The following is a 21,741-nucleotide window of genomic DNA, read 5'->3' as shown; positions in this document are numbered from 1 at the left end:
CGCACAGACCCGATACCCTCATCCATTACATAGGCATCTTTTGTTTCCCTTAGAGCATACATGTCTGCGCTAAGGTCTGTGGCCGTTTGCCTGGCTATCTGGTCAGCAAAAGCGTTCCCTTTTCCCACATCATCTATGACCTTACGATGTGCTGCACATTTCATAATCGCTAACTGCCTAGGGAGTGAGAGTGCCGAGAGCAATTGCACTATCCGGGGACCATGCTGAATCTTGGTCCCATGTGAGGTTAGGAACCCTCTTTCCGACCAGAGCCTCCCAAAGTTGTGAGCCACCCCAAAGGCGTACTGGCTATCAGTATATATGTTTATTGTATGCCCTTTGGAGAGTTCACAAGCTCGGGTCAATGCTATAATCTCTGCGGCCTGCGCGGAGTTATGCGGAATTCTCTTAGTTTCAACAACCGTACTCAACGTAGTAACTGCGTAGGCAGCTGTAGATGTACAATCTGGGAGTTTGAAACAGGAGCCATCACAAAACAGCTCCCCTTCCGCATTGCCCAAAGGAGTATCTATAAGGTCTATCCTGCCCTTCGTTTCCTGTTCAGTAGTATACAGGCAGTCATGTAATTCTTCGTCACCGCAAACAGTATTTTGCGGGAGAGGTAGGAGTTCAGCCGGATTAAGAACACAACACCTCTTAATTTGAATTTGAGGCGCAAACAGAATTAATTCATACCTTGTCAGCCGTGCAGAGGTGAGGTGTTGCATTTGGGTTTTATTCAATATGACATCTACAGAGTGAGGTACCATCAAAATTAAATCATGGCCTAGGACCATTCCCTCACTCTGTTTTACAGACGCGGCAGCAGCAGCGACAGCTCGCAAACATCTTGGCCTTTCAAAGCACATGCGACAGGATCAAGGGCGGAAGAGTAGTAGCCGCACGGCCTATTCTTCCCTCCGTGTTCCTGTGTTAACACAGCCAAAGCACATCCATCACATTCATGCACAAACAACACAAAGGCCTTGTCATAATTTGGAGTACCCAGAACTGGTGCAGAGCATAACGCAGTTTTGAGAAGCTCAAATGATCGTTGATGTTCCGATTTCCATGGCAGCGGTGAAGAAATGCCCTTCTTTGTCAAAGCCAACATCGGTTTTATCACTAGTGAGAAGTTCGGGATTCACAACCTACAGTAAGAAGCCATACCTATTAAGGCTCTGACTTCCTTCTGTGTATTTGGAACAGACATGCCAGAAATGTGTTTTATTCTTTCAGGTGTCAATCTTCTCCCCTCCTTTGACAGGAGGTAGCCTAAATAGGCGACCTCCTGACAACAATATTGACATTTTTTGAGCAAAGCTTTATGACCGTTTTCAGCCAGATGAATAAGCAACAATACAGTGCCTTCTTTACAAGCACTTCCAGAATCTGCAGCTAAAAGTAAGTCATCGACATACTGAAGCAATGTACAAGTAGGTGGCAATTCAAGGGTATAAGCTGCTCTTTCAAAGCCCTACTATAAATGCTTGGACTTTCAGTATACCCTTGAGGTGCACGAGTAAATGTGAACAAACGTCCTCCCAAGGTGAACGCGAACAAATATCTACTCTCCTTGTGTATAGGAATACTAAAGAAAGCATTCTTTAGATCCACAACACTAAAGTACGTAGCTGTAGCAGGGATCATTGTTAGTATCGTTGTTACATCAGGCACAATTGGAAATTGTGGGGTGACAACTTTGTTAATAGCACGTAGATCAATTATGAAACGATATGGGATTGCATTGTCGCCTTTCTTGTATACAGGCAAAATCGAGCTGTTACATAAACTACCTGCAATCTCTTCAATCACTCCTCGATGCACAAAATCGGAGACAATGCACTTCAAAGCACGCTCGCCCTCAACTGATATTTTATATTGCGGAATGCGTGGTAGTTTAACTCCATGTTTCAAAACTATTTTAACGGGCTCAATCTGTAGCACCCCGACATCATTGTCGTCAACCGCCCACAAACATTCCGGAACAACACTAAACTCAGGAGGCAATGGTCGAGTCAAAAACTGAGAATTGGGAAGTTGCTGTGGTGAAACCGTCAGTCGCACTCCGTCAGAGGAACAATGAATTACTGCATTCAGTTTCTTCAACAAATTTAACCCCAGCAAATTCTCTCCACAGTTCGAAGTCAGGAGGAAGGGACAATGGTCCGTGAAGGGACCCAAAGAAACAGACACCTGCGAAGAAACCGGGAAAGCAATTGGTATGCCAGAAAACCCTACAGAAACATTTGTTTGCCCTGACAGTGGAATGTTTGGAACCCGGGAATGATCAATGGAGCACTTCTGTGCTCCAGTGTCTATCAAAAACTGATGTTTCCTATTCCCCACTAACAATTCAACGTAGGGACGTTTCTGATTAACGGGAATAGGTGAAGGTTCCAAACCCTTCTTCGGGCAGTCCTAATGAAATAAAATGTCGTCGGAAGGAAGCTCTTCAGAAAGGTAGGCAGCAGAAGGGTGATCAAATATGTTTCTCGTGTCCACACTCGAAGTTTGATTTTCCCGTGAAAAAGGTTGCTGAGGATCTTGCGAGAACTGACCTCTATCAGGGCCCCCCACTCCGGGGCGACCTCTAGGTCGTCTACCCATACTCCCAAATGCATTGTTTGACCTTTGTCAAAGGACGGGGCACTGTGCTCGCCAATGACCTTCCTGGCGGCAATAGGCACATTGATTAACATTCACAGGACCCAAAGGAGCGTTTCCTTTTGGGACATACTGACCTCTGGTCTGTGAAGTACCTCCTCTGGGATTTCTAACAATTTGTTGTAACAATACTTTAGTCTTCAAATCTCCTTTCCTCTTCTCTATTTTCTCTTTTTCATCATTAACACGGTTCTCATAATACTGAGCAATGTGCAAAACTTCAGATTGGGATTTCGCCTGCCAAGCGCTCTCAGAGGACATAATCTGTGACTGGATGTCGGGCAACAATCCACGTACAAATTTGTCCACAAATAACCTTTTCCCAGACTCTGTGCCCAAGTCCTGTCCACTGAAGTCAGAGAATACCTGTTCGAATCTATTAAAGAACTCGGTGGCACCTTCAGTTTTTCCTTGAACACAGGCCGTAAACTTGTCCCAAATAATTCTTTTCTCAGGAATTATGGTTTTCAATTTTGCGACAATTCTATCAGGCAAAGTGAGTATTACCTGAGGTGGTTTCTCACCAGCTGGTCTTTCCCCATCAAACCTAGTCATGTTAGCCCACGTATCTCCCAACCCTGGCAGATCGTCTATTGTTCGAACCTGCTTCCATAAATCTACGGGCAGGAGTACAGGGAATAGCAAGTCAATATCACTTAAGGTGAACACAGAGGACTGCAAAACGGACTCTATCTCTTTGTAGAATCCTGTCGGGTTTTTCCTAATATCGGGAATTGATTGTCTAATAGTGTTCACTTCCCGTCGTGAAAACGGGACGTGAACAAATTGCGATACATAATGTGCAGGGATGTCCACAGCGGGTGCCCCAGTCCCAGCGTTAGCGGGAATCTCAACCTTTGGGACAAATGTCGGAGGAACCTCTCTCATAGGCAACTGAGATATAGGTAACTCTGACCGCTTACTAAGCAACAGAGCCAGGTCGAGCGCTAAGGCAGCTGAAGAAGTGTCAGGCGAAAAAGCCCTCTTACAAATACCCAATAACTCTATAGGACAACTAACCTTCTTCCTTACACATTCATCCTGCAGGTACTGTACCATTGCCTGAATCATCTTCCTCTGCATTTCTACTGTGTACTGACTATACGTGTCATATACTTCATCCGGCGGTTTCGATGAATCCGAGATCCATCGAATCGCATCTTTGGTACAAATTCGTACTTCCTCAGATGCCGATCTACGACACGGAAGGAACCGTTTCTGCACATACATACTGTCGTCTTCACCATCCTCATCCCGTAATTTTTCTAAGTCCCTCCTATACTCAAACAATCTCTCAACATGACCATGTACTTTCTCCTCTGTGTCCCTCGAAAGTGCTAAAGTATTTAGATCCCTCACCCCTTGTGGGAGATCCGTATTATGTAATTTACCCCACATTACACATAAATGAGTCCCCAAACCTTCGATAAAAACATTTTTCTCGGGAAAATTGCCCATATTTGATAATGTGGAAAAAACATTAGCTTGATCACCTCTCTCCATACAGTGCTTAGCCCATGCAAATAATTCCCGTTTCTTGTCTGCAGAAACAGTATTTCGAGTGACAATCTTTGACCCCGCACCCAGATCAACTTCAGTCAATACAGAACCACTCGGGAGCGGAGGTGTGGGCAAATTCAATCAGGGTGCAACTATCGGTGCAAGAGGAAGGGGTGGTAGGATAGGTGGAGGAACAACAACTAGAGGAATAGGAACAGTAGGTTGTACAGAGGGAACAGGAATAACAGCAGGAATAACAGCAGGAATGGGCAGAGCACCAGGGAGAGGATCATACGGAGGTGGTGCAGAGGCACCAGGCCTGCGTTCGTTTAACAATTTTTCAATAAATTCTTCAGAAGAATGAAAATCGTTAGAGGGATACATTTTCTGGATACCAAGTGAGAAAGCCCTATCCATATTTTTGACTGACTCCGAATGTTTTTCCTTATCATATAACAACGCCTTTTCGGCATTTGTTTTATGACGGCGTGCATATTTATCCCTACTTTTAAGCTGCTGCAACGCTTCTTTTTTCCAATTCTGCAAAACATCAAATGCTGCAGGTCTGGCCTTCTTTTTTAGCAAGACCGATTCTAGGTATTCAATACAGGGGATCTCGAAACTACCATTGATTGGCCACTGAAATTCGGAGGCATGTCTGGTTTGTCTGTGCCAAATATCATTAAATACTATACTTCCAATGCCATACTTACAGTACATAGTACATGCCGGCGACCCCTCCTGTGGTGCCGGGTGGCTAAATTCCAAAGATTGTCGATCGCTGCGGAACAGAGCCCTAAAGCAGCTAGACAATTTCCCAGGCATTTCACAAAAAATTGGTGTTACCTGGTCAATAATTGTGTCTGCACATACAATACGCCAAATTCAAATTGTCAGGGTTAAATTAAGAGTCGGGTCACGACTGCACCTGACCAAACCTAAGGAGGACCGTACGGTTTACCAAAGAACTTACCTAACGAATTTTACCTTGTGTTTGGTGGTTTCGACAAATCTGCCCGCCTCAAAAATGGACGCTCGTCAAGATGCCTTGTCAGACCACACGACTATCGTCCAAGGATCGGATCGTGCAGCGCTGCCGAGGTATCGCGTCTCGTTCGGTCGGGTCCGCAGTATCACACCGTCCGATCCCGGTTCGATAGTCTGCGTCAACCTTCAATGATCCGGCATCAATCTTGAGGGTCCCTGTTCGGGCGCCAACTGTGGAAACAGAATAATAATATGAGGCCGGGAAGCCCAGAAAGAAACACACCAACACAGGTTACAAAGAACCTACAAGTGCTTTATTTAAAAGCTACAACAGTTACCAAGTCAATTGACAAATGGATAGCTATTCGGCTCTCAGAGTAACATAAAGAACTTCAACGAGGGTTCGATGTGTTAGTGAGAGACTGCACATTGAAATACCTGGGTCTTTTATACAGTTTGTCCAGCCCTTGGCCAACCCTCTCGCGGGTTAACCATTCTATGAGCCGGGCCTATGGATTCCTTGCCAGGTCAATCCTGTAATATATGCATTTCGATTAGTTTCACTGATATAGTTGTACATTTACATATAGGTCAACGGTAGGACAAGGTCTCAGTTCGCCACCCCGAAAAATGGCCTGCAGGCATATTAATTATTCATGTGTACGGAGGTCACAACGGCCAGAATCTTACTCAGAATGTCATTCGGCCTCCATTTTGATGTTCAGGGTGACTTCCATATAACAAGAGAACCTAAAAATGGCGGCTTAATCCAAGATGGCGACTTACATTACTTTCTCTAAGGTCAAGACCTTGCCGTGGAGTTTGTTCGCATATGATGTTTAGACAACTTGGCGTAGGCCAATACACATACAATTGTTGCGATAGGAGGCATAATATTGTTTCAATTCCGACACAGTCAGGGTACATGGAACCGATGGAATACATGGAACTATTGGAGTGAGCCCGATCTCAAACACCTAAGGTAAACCACCATATCACATCTCCACGCTTACTCTCTTCTTTACACCACCACTCAAATAGAACACAGCAACACTATGAAACCATTTGGTATAGCTGTTCTCATACCATCATCTGCTGCATACTCCCATCACCCTAACTAAACACTGCTGGTTGCAAACCTTCCAGCCTATGCGTTCTCCTCAGGCCTGACACAGCGAGAATCGGTAAGGATAAAAACCAGAACGAACACATACTCTTGATCTCCCAACCACCACACCTACCGCTAAGAAGCAGCTGTCGCATGAATGCCACACCAGCTGCACACATATCTGGTGCGCACACGCACCTTTGACTCTATCCATTCTCTCTACTGACTTAAACTTCGGTTCCCGAGGGCGTTCAACCTACCAGCGCCTTGAGACCATACCAATGGTACATAAGGCGCTATATAAATGCAAAGTAACATAACATGACATAACTCTGCAACCCATTCAGCTAATCCAGAATAGGGCAGCAAGATGTATCATTGCCCTCAAGCCCAGGTACTGCATCTCACCTGCCCTACAAAGTCTCCACTGGCTCCTGATTGCAGAACAGATTAAATTAAAATCTCTTTCTGAACAAATACTCCCCCTCTAGACACATGTGTTCCTCTGGCCCCAACTCCTTATGTGTGAAGCACTTTGCTAAACAGAGTGCAGGTGGTCGATTGCTTTCCTCAGCAGGCTCCCTTCTTTGGAACAGCCTCCCCGTCCCTCTTCATCTTGAGCAGGACCTCCTTAAATTCTGCAAAAGCCTCAACACCTTCTTCTTTATCTCTTCCTTCCCTCCCTCTGTCCCCTGCTAATGGCACAGTAGCTTGGCTGGTGTGCATGGCCCTTATGCATACTCCGAGCCCTGACCTCCCACATCTTATCATCCCAGCTGCTGTCTATTCTCTGCACTTGCCTCGGCTCACCCTCCACCACTGTTGGTTGCACTTACCTTTCTTCATAGCACTTCACCTGCTGCTCTCCATGAGCACCACAGCACCTATCCCATACTCCTCTCCACTCTGCACTTGCACGTTCTGAACACTCACGAGGCATAATAGGTGTGCCTTCCCCTCCCCATTTTCTCTTCCTATTTATGTCTTTAACATTGTCACAATTACTTTATCTATCATCCCATGTCCCCTCCTGTGGGCGCTTTGAAAAAGTATTTGCTTCCTGTATAAGCGCCTAACAAGAGAACAATAAATAAATAAAACAACTGGACCTCTTAGAGAGAAAGAAATTGTCTGTAGAATGCACAAGCTAGAGGATAGTACCATGCAATCAATTGTAAGAAGTCTGCTTTCGCATCCACATCTCACAGGCATCAAGCATGCCAGTGGAGGTAATCAAGAGCTACAAAGAGCTCTCTCTCCCACCAGAAGCCTCTTTTGTACTCCCGACCTCCAAAGGCCATGCTCACAATCTGGTCTCATGCATCTATGAGAAAAAGAAGTCCATACAATCCAATATTGCCATAGCCTATTGTTCCAGCCCCCCTCGGCTGACTCATTTATCTCCCACTTCCACAATCTCCAGCTTCCACTTTGAGATTTCAGCAGGGGTAATCAAAACTGTTCAGAAGATGAAAGCCTCATTGGCACAACTCCACCCATGCCTCAGGCCCACCATTAACATGCTGTTGTTCCTTTCCTCTGGGGCTTCATGTAACTGGTTTACTCCAGAGCCCAGATAACTGAAGGTTTGTGTGCGCTATACAAATGAAATAAATAAATAAATAAATAGAGAGAACTTTGAATTACCTTATAAAAGGAAGCCTTGTGCCTTTAAGAACGGGTTTACATCTTCTGTAACATCAATCCAGGCATTGCTTTTTGTTGATCATCCATTGAGGGATCGCCAGAAAGTAGTGCCAATGGCTAGGAAAGAACCTTAAATCTCATTGTTCACACACAAGGCAAGGAACAGATTTCTGAGTTAATTAACAACATGGGACCCTTAAACGTCACACAAATAATCGACCTGCCCATTCAAAAAACTAGCCACACGCTAGAATGAGTCTTTTCCATTGAGTGCAGAAAGATTGATCCTGGTCATCCAGTCCCTGTCATGGTCAGGTGACACCAAAGCTCACCAAATTCATCCTCGAACCTACAACCTGTCAACTTGCCCTCACCCCTGCAAAATTAAGAAAGCACCACACAGGTGCTCGTTTCTGACATTCCACTGGATAAAGATGCAACATTCATGTGATGGGCTATACTAGGTAGCTTTTAGGAACCAAAAATACCCTCACAACACATCTATTGACAAAGAAGCAAATCCGCCAATTGAGCTTTTCAAAATATTTTTGCGAGAATACAGAACAAATGATAGCACTACACATCATTGCCAAGACCTATCCTTTTTTTCTGCAAGCCATGATAAAAAACATTGTCCCATTCACAGCAAACTTAAACTTCAAAGTCATCTTTCAACCTCAACACAACACACACATTCTGCTGAAGGCTTAGTCCCCTCATTTACAGAACATGGAAATTAACCATTCAACATTCTACCTGAACCATGCCCGAAAGTATTTCTTGAAGACTGCGCAGATCCTGTAGCTCCAAACATCTAAAAAAAAAAAAAAAATGAACGCTTAATTTCATTAAGAATCAATCTTCAGTGTTTGGAAGTCTGTTACATTACCACCTGTTTTGGGCACCTCAGCCAAATGCAGGTGTCTTTAGGCTTAAGTGTGCCACTGTTTCATAATTCCTCTATTCCATTCCTTTGGTTTATAGTTATTTTCTTTGAGCATTGACATTGCCCCCAATAAACAGTACTATGAGATCACTTCCTTTAGGATTGCTGGTCCGTTTCCATAGGCCACAGTTATTAGAAGTCATGGGATGCTGCTCGGAGACTGACCAGCATTGGGCTGCTGGCATGATAAACTACTGACTCTGCAGTAGGGGCATTAGCGCTGGGAATCAGCACAGGACTCACACCTACAAACAATGGGGAACTGTATTGGGAATGTGAGATAATGGAGATAACATGATTGTTTAGCATTGGAGGAAGGTGGCAGGGAGCCCCAATGTTGAGTCTGGACACTTTCAAAAGGGTTTTATCAGGTGATCAGGTCCAGCTGGTGCACTGGAGGAGGATGGTAGACTAATTGAGAAACAGAAAAAGTATGGATGTTGACGGTTCACAATGGAAGACGATGATAAACACCTCCACGCTTAGCTGAAAAATAGTCCTCAGCACTATAGCATGACCCCAGAGTGGTTACGGCATATCTATTTCTGGATAAAATCTATGCCTGGGTGGGAAACTGAAACTGTGGCAACATGCAACACAAATGAGGACAGCCGACTGGTCTCATAGCAATGAGGATATGGGGCAACCTCGATTTGCTGCAGAAAGTTATTAATCTCAGCATTTGGCCTGTGTTGAACCTCTTCTTCACTTGAGCAGATGGCATGCAGTACTACCAATGACCTATGGAACATGTTTTTTAAAATTTTATTTTATGTTTATAATGCACTTACTCAGGGGGCAGTGTCACTTCAAAGTGCTTGAAACAAACAAAGTAAGGCATCACGAACAATACAAATGTATGACATACATGCTAGGGATAGGAAGCATGGGATTAGGTTACATGTCCAAGTTGCCCACTTAGTTACAGTTGGTATCAGACATCTGAGCTTACAGTTGGGTACACAGTGTGGTTGATGCTTTTAATGAGGCACCATTGATTATTTTTATTTATTTTTATTTTATTGTTTTATGGTTAAAATTAACCTTTAACAAATGTATACTCACAAAATAATAATACAAAAAAAGATTACATCATTAGTTCATTACTTAAAAACCAATTCAAAGTAAAAAGAGTAAAAATATAAAAAAGGAATAAGCAAAACAACAGATAAACAAAATTGAAGAAACCCCCTTAATTTATTACATTCAATTAACAACCCAATCTCCCAGTTTCAATGATCTAAGAAATCCTACTACTGCCAGCATATCAGAAGTTACTTTGGCCATCAAATATATATTACAAAAGCAGTCCAAGTCAATGTTGATGCCATCCCAAAAAAAACATCTGAAGTACCTCAGTCGATTCATATGATTTGGGGGAAACTGAAGAATGAAAGGCTATATTGTTTCCATTGTATTAGCAGCTCTGCAAAATCTGCATGAGACATCACCTGGTTCTAACTTATTATACTTCTGCAAAATGTCTTTGGTTAAGAGAAGTTACCATCTAAATCTAAGAAATTCACCTCAAACCCCACGACTAGGGTAAATTTACATGAAAAAAGCTAGAGTACCTAATTTCTTAAGATCCTCTGCGAGATGAGCCATTGTTCGAATCTAGTTCCAATTAAACAATCTCTTTTGGGAAGATTGTCAATTATCTACTCGTTAACCCTGGAGAGAGACTGGTGATGGGAAGGGTGGGAGTGAGGTAGTTGTGTTTTATTTTTTTATTTGTATGTTGTGTTGAAAAGTTGTCCTTGGTACAGCTGTATAACACGTTAATAAAATAAAAAGATTTTAAAAACAATCTCTTTTTTGCACAGTCAGGTCTGTTAGTTAACTCTTCTCTGTTAGAATCAATGTCACTCAACATATTATCACATACGATAGAAAATCTCTTCAAGGAAAAATCCATCCCCATGGATTGTTGATTATTCACCACTTAATTTAGATTATTGCAACGGGTACCAGGCTCAGCATTCAGGAGTTTCCTAAATAGATTCAGACAATTCTATATGCCTCTACTCTTGAGAGATTGTATCCCTAGTTCGTCTCGAGTAGCCGCTACGGGGAGGGAATTTGGTAACTTTAGGATTCTTCACCATTGATTATAGAAAGGCTGGTGCTCACAGGTTATTCGTTTTACAACAAACATATAACAAGTGGACAGAGGAATCCATCATATTACCTTTTGCAGGGCCAGGGAAAACAAATTTGAGGTTATCTTGTAGTGTCTAAATTGGCCTGCAGCGTAAGTGGTAGTCATAAGGTATAAGTACAGCTACCTCAAGTATAGGGTCAATGGGATGAGGGAAGAGTATTTGGTTAACGTACGTGGGCATATCTTAGCTAGATTTTCTGTTAATGGAGCCCTATTTTCACATTCGTTTGGAACGTCTTGATGGTATATTCTGTTTTCAGGCTTGTGGGAAGAGATGTGGTCACCTCCATGTTTTTCTGTGCAATTTACAAGTAGGGGACAATTCTGCTGAGAATATGAAGCTGGAAATGTGGGCTATTTGTGGTTGTAGTGAGACTTTAGTGTCAAAAATGACCCCCTGGATATTTTACCTTATCTCTCGGGGTGAGTGCCATAGCTAGGAGGAGCGCCATTTGAAAGGTAGTGTTGGGGGGATTCACGGTGTCAAATAAAATAATCTCTGCTTTAGAGGCGTTAAGGCAGAGATTATTATCTATGGTGCAATTTTGGATTCTCGATAGGAGTTCAGTTATATGCTGATTGTTATCAGGTCAATGCTACCTGAGAGTCATATCTGTATAATTGGAAATATTTTGAGAAGAGTTCAATAATGTCTGCTGGGGTTTTCATGTAAATTTAAATAGCCATGGGGATAAGACAGAGCTTTGTGGGATGCCACATTGTTTTAGGGGAAAATTGTTGAGTTGAAGTCTCCCACTTGAACCCTCAAGGTCGCGCTACACAAGTGGTTGCTGATCCACCTCAAAGCCATACCATCTATTCAAATCTGAACTTTTTATATTTATTTTAGAGCAGAACTTACACGATCTCTTGCTGGACTAATGCCGCAAAGTGTACACTGGTGCACTTAAAAGGAAAATATGTAAAATCCAGAGGATCCAGAATTTGGCATTAGGTGCAATCAGAGCCTTTCAGTACAGGCCATATCACACCAGCCCTAAAAGTACTGCACTAGATCCCTATGGATCCAGGAGCCAAACAGTGAACAGCAGATACAAATTCCTTGGTGGCAAAGGGATGGACCACTGACAGAAAATGACCCCCATTCCTGCCTATGTCTGAACCTTATGTCAAGTGGCTCAAGAAAAGAAATCAAACCAAGCTCATGCTGATTGAATAGGACAACACAACTAACAGCTGGTCCTGTGGCTGACCCCTCTCACCCAAGGGCCCAACCTCCCCTGCAACACTAGGGTTCCAAGAATAACCCTTTTTAAAGAGGTTTTTGACTCCCTGTTGGTCACTGATTGCAGCATGCGATACTCTGTGGAGGAAGTGTGACCCATCAAGACCACACAAGACCCTTCCATTCCAAAGACTAATTGACAAAAGGCCAATCAGAAGGAGTCTTTCTAATATCCACCTCCCAATGGACATGCAATGGTGGCCCAACATGTTGGTGTTTTGAAATACAAATACATTGCATATCTTGTTTATTTTACACCCTGATTTTCCCCAGAACTACTCCCCCTTTGACCCATAGTGTATGGCTGTACAATCCATAGACAGAAACATATCTCATCATACATTCTATCATCTGTCAATCTATCTGTCTATCTATTTACTATCTATCTACTATCTATCTGGCTATCGATCTATCTGTCTGATTTAAGCATCTGTTTTACCATCTACTAACTATATATTTCGGTATATTTATCTCTCTTTTCATCTACTATCTGTTTTATTAATCATATTTAATACATTTCAATACTTTTCCATCTACCAACTATATGATCCAAACAACTATCTGTCCATCGACTATCTCTATATGTTTGGTTATTTATATGTCTATCATTACATCATATCTCTCTGCCTGTCTGTCTACGTATGTATCTATGTATCTATCAATCTATGTATCTATCTATTTCATCTATGTTAATTTTGTTCCATTTACTATCTATAACAATATATTCCATGTATCTCTCCATCTACAATCTGTACGTCTTTTTATCTATCTATCTATCTATCTATCTATCTATCTATCTATCTATCTATCTATCTATCTATCTATCTATCTATCTATCCATCTAGCTCCCTGTCCAATCTAGTCTATGTTCCTATTTTTTCATTTGCCATCTATAACTATGTAATCCATGTATCTATCTTTCCTTCTACAACCTATGTATGCCTATATATATATTCGTAACCAATCTATCTGTCTATCATACTCCCATTTTCAAGTTGCTAAGTTGCTCGTCTTGGAAGATGTGGACCTGGCGTTTTTTTCGGTTATGCTATTTGATAAAAAATATTGTATGATTTAGCATAAATAACTTAACCTCTCCCTTTGCTTAAACATCTAAAAATGCGATGTGACTTTGTAATAACCAACTGAATTTTGTGTCATCCAGCATTGCCCTAATTATATATATATTAAGTAAAAGGGACGTTATTGTTAAGTTGCGCTACTAAAAACCTATGAAATTCAGTGAAAAAAACGTTGTTAAAGGGACGTTATGGTTTCAAGTAAAACCTTAAAACCCCTGAAATTCGCCAGTTATGGTAAGCTAAGCAAGCATAACTCGCGGCACCACCATGCACTGCTAAGATTAACACCCATGACATTAAAGATAACATCACAAATATGATTGATGACATTGCTGACAGGGCAGGACAAAGACTGATATGTTTGGGATATTTCTTCTCTGTGAAAGATAGTGAGACGAAGACTCTGGGTAAGTCTCTCGTAACCAGGACTAATGTCTAGCAGAGGGACTCCCAGCACCCCTCTTGGTAATTTGCATGAAAAAACTGCATACAACCATAAAAAGTCAAACAGTAAGTATATAGCGATTGGACTCACAAACACCACAGCATAACACACCCATTCAATCAAACACCTCACCATACACCAGAATCCAAAATATTTGCTTCCATGGGTATCTTATGCTGCAGCGCTTGTTGCCAAACACTACAATCTTGACTGCATGGTCTGGCCAAAACTCTTCATAGGCCTCACCAAAAGAAACTCTAAGTATATAATAATTAAACTCACCACCACCACAACATAACACAGCCATGCAAACGAACACCTCACCAATAAAAATAACCCAAAATGCCTAGAGTCTTCAATACCAACATTTTGAACACAATCCAACAAACTAAGGCACATCATCTCGCTGTCCTCTAAACACTATTACACTACTACCAATTAGTACACACATTTTTTAACACATATCCCCTAAGCAGCCCACAGTCAAAATCTTTGGTAACATGGGTGTGTTATGCTGCGGTGGTTGTAGCCAGAGCCTCGAGTCTTGGGTGCATAGCCGAAGGCCTACGGCACTTCGGCCATGCACCCAAGACTCTAGGCCCTGGCCTCAACCACTGCAGCATAACGCACCCATAGAACAAACACCTACCAAATGACCACAACCCAAAAACATAATACATCCACCTCAAAACTTACCCACTTCACTTAACATTCTAACAAATAATTACAACCAACGTAGAAACTCTTCAATACATACCCTCTTCACCCAATGCTCTTCTAACGACACAAAACCAACATCATACTAAACTAAAATAGCCAGTAGTGCACCCAGTGTTTATTATGTCAGCGGACACCGCGAACACATCACAACCTTCTCCCATCTAAACAAACACAGCATTTGACCCATCTCTTACTCCCCCACCTTCTCCAAGCACTCATACACACGAACACACTCTCCAAAATTGGATTTATGCTCACTTCCACGTTGCGCTGTCCGCAGACGTCCGCAGATCCAATATGTCGGGCGCATCGAAACAATTTGACGCACCTCAAGCCTCATCCCAGCCAATCAGAGAACACGTCACGTGTCCGCGGAAATGACGCAAGCCGATTATCCAATCGGTGTTCTGTTCGCGGAGCAAACAGGGAAGTGTGTCCGCGGAGCGCACGTAGATATCACTAATTTTTTGATACCTACTTTTTGGTCGTTTTAAAAATAACTACTGAATGGATTTTCATCAAATTTACAAAATCTTACAAATACAATTTCGGGACCAAGCCGTCGCTCTGGCGAAAATCCGTCAAGCGGTTTGGGCTGTAGGCGCGACAGACATTTTTTCTCCATTCAGTCTATGGGAAAAATAGAAATGTTGGGACCCCATAAAACTTTGCCCCCCCCTGTACCAAACCTCTCAAAACTTTGCAAAAATATTCAGAGTGGGCCATACACTGCAAAGTTTGGTGAGGATTCGTCCACGGGGAACGAAATTATAAGTCGCCCAAAAAGTACTATTCCTATGGGTTTAGCAACTTAACCATAACTACATGGCCGCTACCGCAGGCCATGTAATGTGGGATTCCATGGGAATGGGGATCTACTGGCATCTCTGCCACCCGTAATATCCCAGGATATCGGGCGGCAGAGTCAGTATGGTAGTCCCACTGTATCCCACCACAATTGCCAGTGGGATACCGGGGGACTTGTAATGATCCCTGAACTGGATTAAGCTTCCAAGCTTCAAAGGTCACTAGCATTGCATCGACTTACGCTCAGCTACTCTCATGTGGGCATCACAGGGTGGAAAGGTGCCTGGGACAGAGAGTGCTTCTTGGAAGCACCAAGGGGATGCAGAACCTCTTGAGCCCCTGCACAGCTGGTAGCAAGTTTGCATCCTTCCTTGAGAGTAGCCATATTACAATATAGAAATATGCAACATATGTTTATGTTTATAAAAGATGGCTTGAAAAGTTCACAATTCAATCCATCTTTTACAAATCTTTGTCGATGGACAAAGGCACCTCTGGTTTTGTCCGTCCTCAAAGCTTTATAAAATATTTCTATGTTTATGAAAGATGGCTTGCAAAGTACACAAACCATAGTAAGGTGCGCAAACAAATATATCAGTGCTTCATACGTTTGTATATTTGTTTGCACACCTTACTATGGTTTGTGCACTTTTCAGGCTATGCCCACCATGGAAGCCACACACCCAAATGAGGGCCCCCATCAATGTCTTACCCCACTTAAAGTGACACAGGCGTGGTTGGTGTGCAGAGTGCGACAGCAAAGGTGAGTGGATCCGACATACGTCACCAGCAAGAGGGGAAACTGCAAGCATTTCTAAGGGAGCCTTCGTTATGGAGAGAGAAACGCGTTGCGCGTTGCACGTTGCTTTGAGCCATAAAAGCTTGGAATGAGAGGGCAAAGCCGAGAGTGACACGACGGCTGCTGTAAAGGAACTAATTCAGAGTTGGCTGCTGCTCACACGAGAAAGAAAGCCTTCCCTCGTTTAGATCAGATCCAACTGGAAAGGTGTTCCCGCGCTCAGCCAACTTGGACGGAGGCCTTTGGCTTTACAGGCCATCAAGCACATTTAACACCTTGAAGGAGGGTCGTAGAATAATGTTTATCAAAACAGGGGCCAGCAGGGAGGCTATATCAGTCAGTGTGTTGGATGTGCTACCTGTTCCTCAGCCAAACAGGAGGCTCGCAAATGTTTTTGGTGGTGCAGATTCAAGCCCTGGCCCTGCAGTCAGACAATCCATTTGATCTTGGTTAAGTCATTTTATTCCATTCTGCCTTCGTTACTTCAGGGTAAATTCTGAGAACTAAGTGGGCCTAGGTTGGTGCGAAGTACTGACATTGTATACATAGCGTGCATCATTTGGTCCATTGTGGCCCACCTTTTGAAGGCAATCACAAGACTTTGAGCGCTCTTCTGCTTCTTGTTATGAGGGAGATACTTAAACAGAAAGAACATGTGTGTTCTTTGAAGTGTAGAAAAAAATACATGCAGTTTATTCACAGCAATCATGTGCCATTATTCTCAACCTTCATCGTATATGGGATTACATTATAGAGAAATGAGTGCCCGCCCTTGTGCATGATAATTCTTCGCACTAGTGGAAGAGTCTGGTTGGAGTAGGATCACTCAATGGAATACCTCTCGACTGGAGTGGGTGGGAAAGGGGATCTGGAATTTTTGGCCTGGTGTTTCTTTGGACATCTAGGGCAGATGTCTCATCGGCAGAGGGCAGCGGGTGATATCCGCCATCCAGTAGGAAGCCATTCCAGGCTGTCTCTCACATGCAAAGCAGTCCTCTGCTGCCCCATTTAATGATAAGCGTTGAGTAGAGGCTACCGATGGATGGTGGGGTTTCTCCTTCCTACAGTAATCCTCATCCAGCACCTCTGGTCTTCTATTACGATGAGCATCCCCTAATCCAGCCAGTAGGCAAGCCTACAGCTGTGCAGTAAAACAAGCCCATTTCTGTAATATGTGCTTTCAGGGTATTGTTGTAACTATTGATACCTTGTTTGCCTCATAGCCTTATAACCTATGAGCTTTACTGCCCCTCCTTTAACCACTCCCCCCTGAATACAGTCATACATATGTGAGCCCTTGCACAGTGAGTCTGAATTGTGCCCGATGGTGCTTCAGATTTCACAAGCCCTCACATACAAAGAGCGGGAACCTACTAATTTATGTAACCTAACATCTAGGTAATTGACCCCATCAACAGACGCTAAATATCCTCATATAGTGAAACACTTGTGTCTAGGCGTGTTACAAATGCCATATCATAACATATCATAGAGTGGCTAAACCTAGTCTGCACTGTTGAGCCGCCTACCTAGGTGACAAAGGGACATCTTACACCCTCCCTGACTATTACCTCAATGTGAGAACTTAGAACGTCATCCTCTACAACGTTTGAAACAATAGAACTGGAATGGTACCTTCACCCACTTTTATTCATGTAGTGTCCAGTCTACCTATTACTAAACACATCTGGCTTAAACACCACATCACAGAAGTTGTGAATCGAAAAAATATTGTCGGGACACCCTCTAGTTAATGAGCTACCAATCTGCTCTTTTCTGAACTTTTTACTATAAAGAAGGTTTATAGTCCAAAAATCGAAAACAAAAAGGTCGAAAGTCAAAATATCGAATTTCTTTTTTATTACGTTTTTTATTTGAAATAGGGGAATTCCCCCCAAACCCACCTTTTTTATTTATTTTTTGTTTTTACTTTTTTTTTTTTTTACACGCGAGAGCCAAAATAAATAAATAAATTTTAAAAAAATTATTTGACTTTTTTTTTTCGGTGTTACGTTTTCCATTTTTTTGTCTTTCGACATTTTTTTTCGATATTTTGACTGCACACCTATAAAGAACCAAAAGAGCGATTATTGTGTGGATGAGCACATTTTTTTCTACTTATTCCCAAACAACATCAACCACTTTCAGCGGCATTTAGCTTATTACACCACCTTCTTACATGTTTATTGTTTATAAGTTTTAAGTACATTTTGGAGTCAACTTGGGGCACATATTTACACAAGAAGTTGCTGCAAATATCTGCTCTGGAATTCCTACACAGTGCAAATCTAGAGGTACACCTCAACACAAATCCATCAGAGCCCTTCCATATGGACAACTCAACATTCGTAAAAGTGGCCATTTACTGTCAGGCCACCCTTACCATCTCCCCACACATTAACCTAAACTGAATGTCTGCAGATGCGATACCTGTATCTCTAGTCTGTAAGGTAATCCATTTAAAGTGTATACAAAGCTGCAGAGGGCATCCCACAGAGAGGCTGCCATTGCCCTCTCTTGAGCGGGGTGGAGGGGTGCGTCATACAACACCTTTTAACCTATACCATTGATGGTGGCAGGGCCATCAGGTCAAAATCTGTCAAACTTCTAGCCACCCAAACGCCAGCTGCAAACAGACCCAAGTTCACCAGAAGATTCCTGCGGGAGTCATTCCTGTCGGTCGCGAACCAGTAGGCCACCTTGAGCCAGTCCCGAGTTCCCAAGGACTATCTCCCTGCAGGAGTGGCCCCGCTGCTTGTGCTCATAGTACCGGCTGCCATTCCCAACTCCACTACAGACAGTAGTGACCTCCGCAATGCTCCGCCCCCTCTACATCACGTGGGCCGTGACTAGGAAGTCACGTGGCTAAGGTTCTGCATTTTGAAGCGGCCAGGACAAAAACATATTTGGGAGATTTACCACACCTTCATTTGGATTCACTGTGTTGCCAGAACTGTCCACAATCTTATTTTGTGCTGTGGTTCATGTACTTGCCACCAATGTTTCCTTATGGGACTGGTGCATGTATGGTCTTTGATATAGAGTGTGTAACATCTCCTGTCTAGGGCTGCGGGTGCTCATGAATCGCAGACGACTGGCTTCCCATCTCACACTCTTACTGATGGGCTCGCAACATCCGAAGGAGCGCCGTGTTAGTCGTCACGTCTCCTGCTTATATGGTAGCCCGACTGCGTATCGCGTGGTTAACATAATGCGGCACCGGGCCTGTAGAAAGTGATGACGGTCCAGCTGAGTCCTTCAGATTTCATAAAGACAGGGATCATCTAGCACAACCTAATTTCCAACTGTTAAAGCAGTCCTCAAAACCACCTCATTCTAATACTTTGGGAATTATCAAGCATACTCTACAACTGTAAAGAACGAACTCATTGCTAACAGTAAACTTTTATTTGCTGCATCTATTGGAGGTGGCAGTTCCTAATCAGGAAAAGTAGTGTAGAGAGACGTTTATAGTTGGTAAAAGATGAAAGAACACTGCTAGAATAAGCCTTGCAAGCACCCCAAAAGGTCTCCTCTACTAAGTTCCACACTCCGGCCATCTTGGACCTGCACCATTCTAACTTAGTTTAACAATTGTTGGTTTTGGGCAGTCCTGGATGTACCCTCCAAAAGTACCATCCACAGGTGCTACTTACCATGTCACCACTGGGCAAGCAGCAAAGCTGAAAAGAGGAACCTGTTGGGTGGTGGTGGGGTGCTCCCCAGAAGAGCACAGAAGAGTCCTTCACCCAACTCTACTTGAAGGAAAACACCAGCAGGAGGTGAGTATGAATGCCGCCTGGCAGTACCGCTCTGCAATACTCTCTGTTACAAAGTCCCATGGTGTGTCCTACAGGAAAGGGCTGGGGAGGCCTTGGGTGCTGGGATTACATCCCTGAGAGATGTATCCCCCAGAGCGGGTAGATGGTGAGCCCCCCAGGTTCCCTGGTCTCTGGTCCCTGCTTAGCCTTCAGTCCAATACTGATTCAACCATTCAGTCCCTTTTGTGAGCATTAAAATGTATGGGATCCATACCAAGAGTCAATAGGTCCTCACTTGAAGGAACCGAATGTAGGTCTTCAGATGTGAGGGTCCTGGTTGTCCTGGAAAAGGGTGACACCCACCACTTGCAAATCAAACCCCTTGGAGCAACAAGAGAGACTGATCGCTGTATACAGACAGATCACCACCCCGCCAAGACAACTGATACCAGAATATGGAGAGAAAAAAGTTACAAGGACGTGATACAGGATGTTTGGATCATGGACACTGTCATGAAGTGAGGCTGAATGCCATAGTGCTGAAGGCACTGTAATCCATGACTGCAACCCGGTCAGTCACAGACTGGTTCTCTCCAAGGTGTTGGCTTTATGCACTGCTGCAAGCTCTCCCTAAGCCAGGAGGACCCTACGGAGCCAGAGACCCACAGAGAACATTCAGCCCAGGTCAGTGGATGCACAGCAGAGCCTGGGCGTGGGACTGGTTGAGCCACATGATCTGTCAGTGTAAATTTGGCGACTGACCTTAAATTCAGAATTCAACACACCTGGCACAAACCAGAGTTCCACAACCTTGGGGTCATTTAGAGACCTCTGTCGCCACAGAGACCTCGGTGTAGGCAATCTAGCAATAAGGGAAAACCAGAGGTGCAATGACGACCGGTAATAACAAGGGCAACACGGACATCATTTAGGGGTTGCCAGGGGTCGCAAACATTAAATTCAAAGGCCATCAACATTAAATGACAATACTTCCTGTGAAACGAAAAAAATTCGGCAGACCCAAATATTGAATGCCTACATTATTTTTTTAATGTAACGTTTTATTACGTTTTCAACAGTACAACACAAAACAAGGCCAAAGGCATGATACCTGCTCAAAATAAACATTTAACGCAGGCCATTATACACACTGCCCTCCTTCGCTCAAACCCTCCCAACCTCCCCCCATGCCCCTGGTATAGGTGTTCTTCTCTTTTTGACTCAGATATGTCCCAGTAATTCCAAAATTATTCCAATCTCGGCTCATGATATAACCTCCCGATCCCTTGTCACCCACCAACCGTTCTCTCCGATTATTCCCCTCTGCTGGCATTTGGAAGGGCTTGAGTATATCCAGCATACATCGAATGCCTATATTTCTAAAGCTCAAAATTAAACATTTGTAAAATTAGAACGGCACAACACTTTTACGTTCATGATTAGGGACGTGGAAAGCATTAACTATATGAGTTATGGTAACAGAAACAATTAGCATTAAAAAATGAATACTTAACATGTCTAACAATCGACTATCAATAAAATTAAACGAAATATTGAAAGGATAGTATTGTCTTTATCGTCTTCTTTTTTAACTGTATTCTTTCTTTATTTTTTTTATTATTATTTATTTATACAGATTATATGGTTTCCATATTTGAAACCTTTAACCTGAACATACCTCTTCTTCCATAGTATATCTCCAATTTAGTGGGCGATGTCCTACTTGCAGTACTTGGTATCTTTATTGTATGGAAATGTATTTTGTTATGTTTTCCTATTGTGTAAGGTTGGGTAAATACAACCAAAATCACAAATAAATAAATAATAATTTAAACAATAATTTATCTTCATCTCTACATGAC

Source organism: Ambystoma mexicanum, chromosome 8 (assembly GCF_040938575.1).
Source record: "Ambystoma mexicanum isolate Mex_15411 chromosome 8, UKY_AmexF1_1, whole genome shotgun sequence".
NCBI lineage: Eukaryota > Metazoa > Chordata > Amphibia > Caudata > Ambystomatidae > Ambystoma > Ambystoma mexicanum.
The sequence above is the reverse complement of the archived record's forward strand: the minus strand, read 5'-3'. Positions refer to the sequence as shown.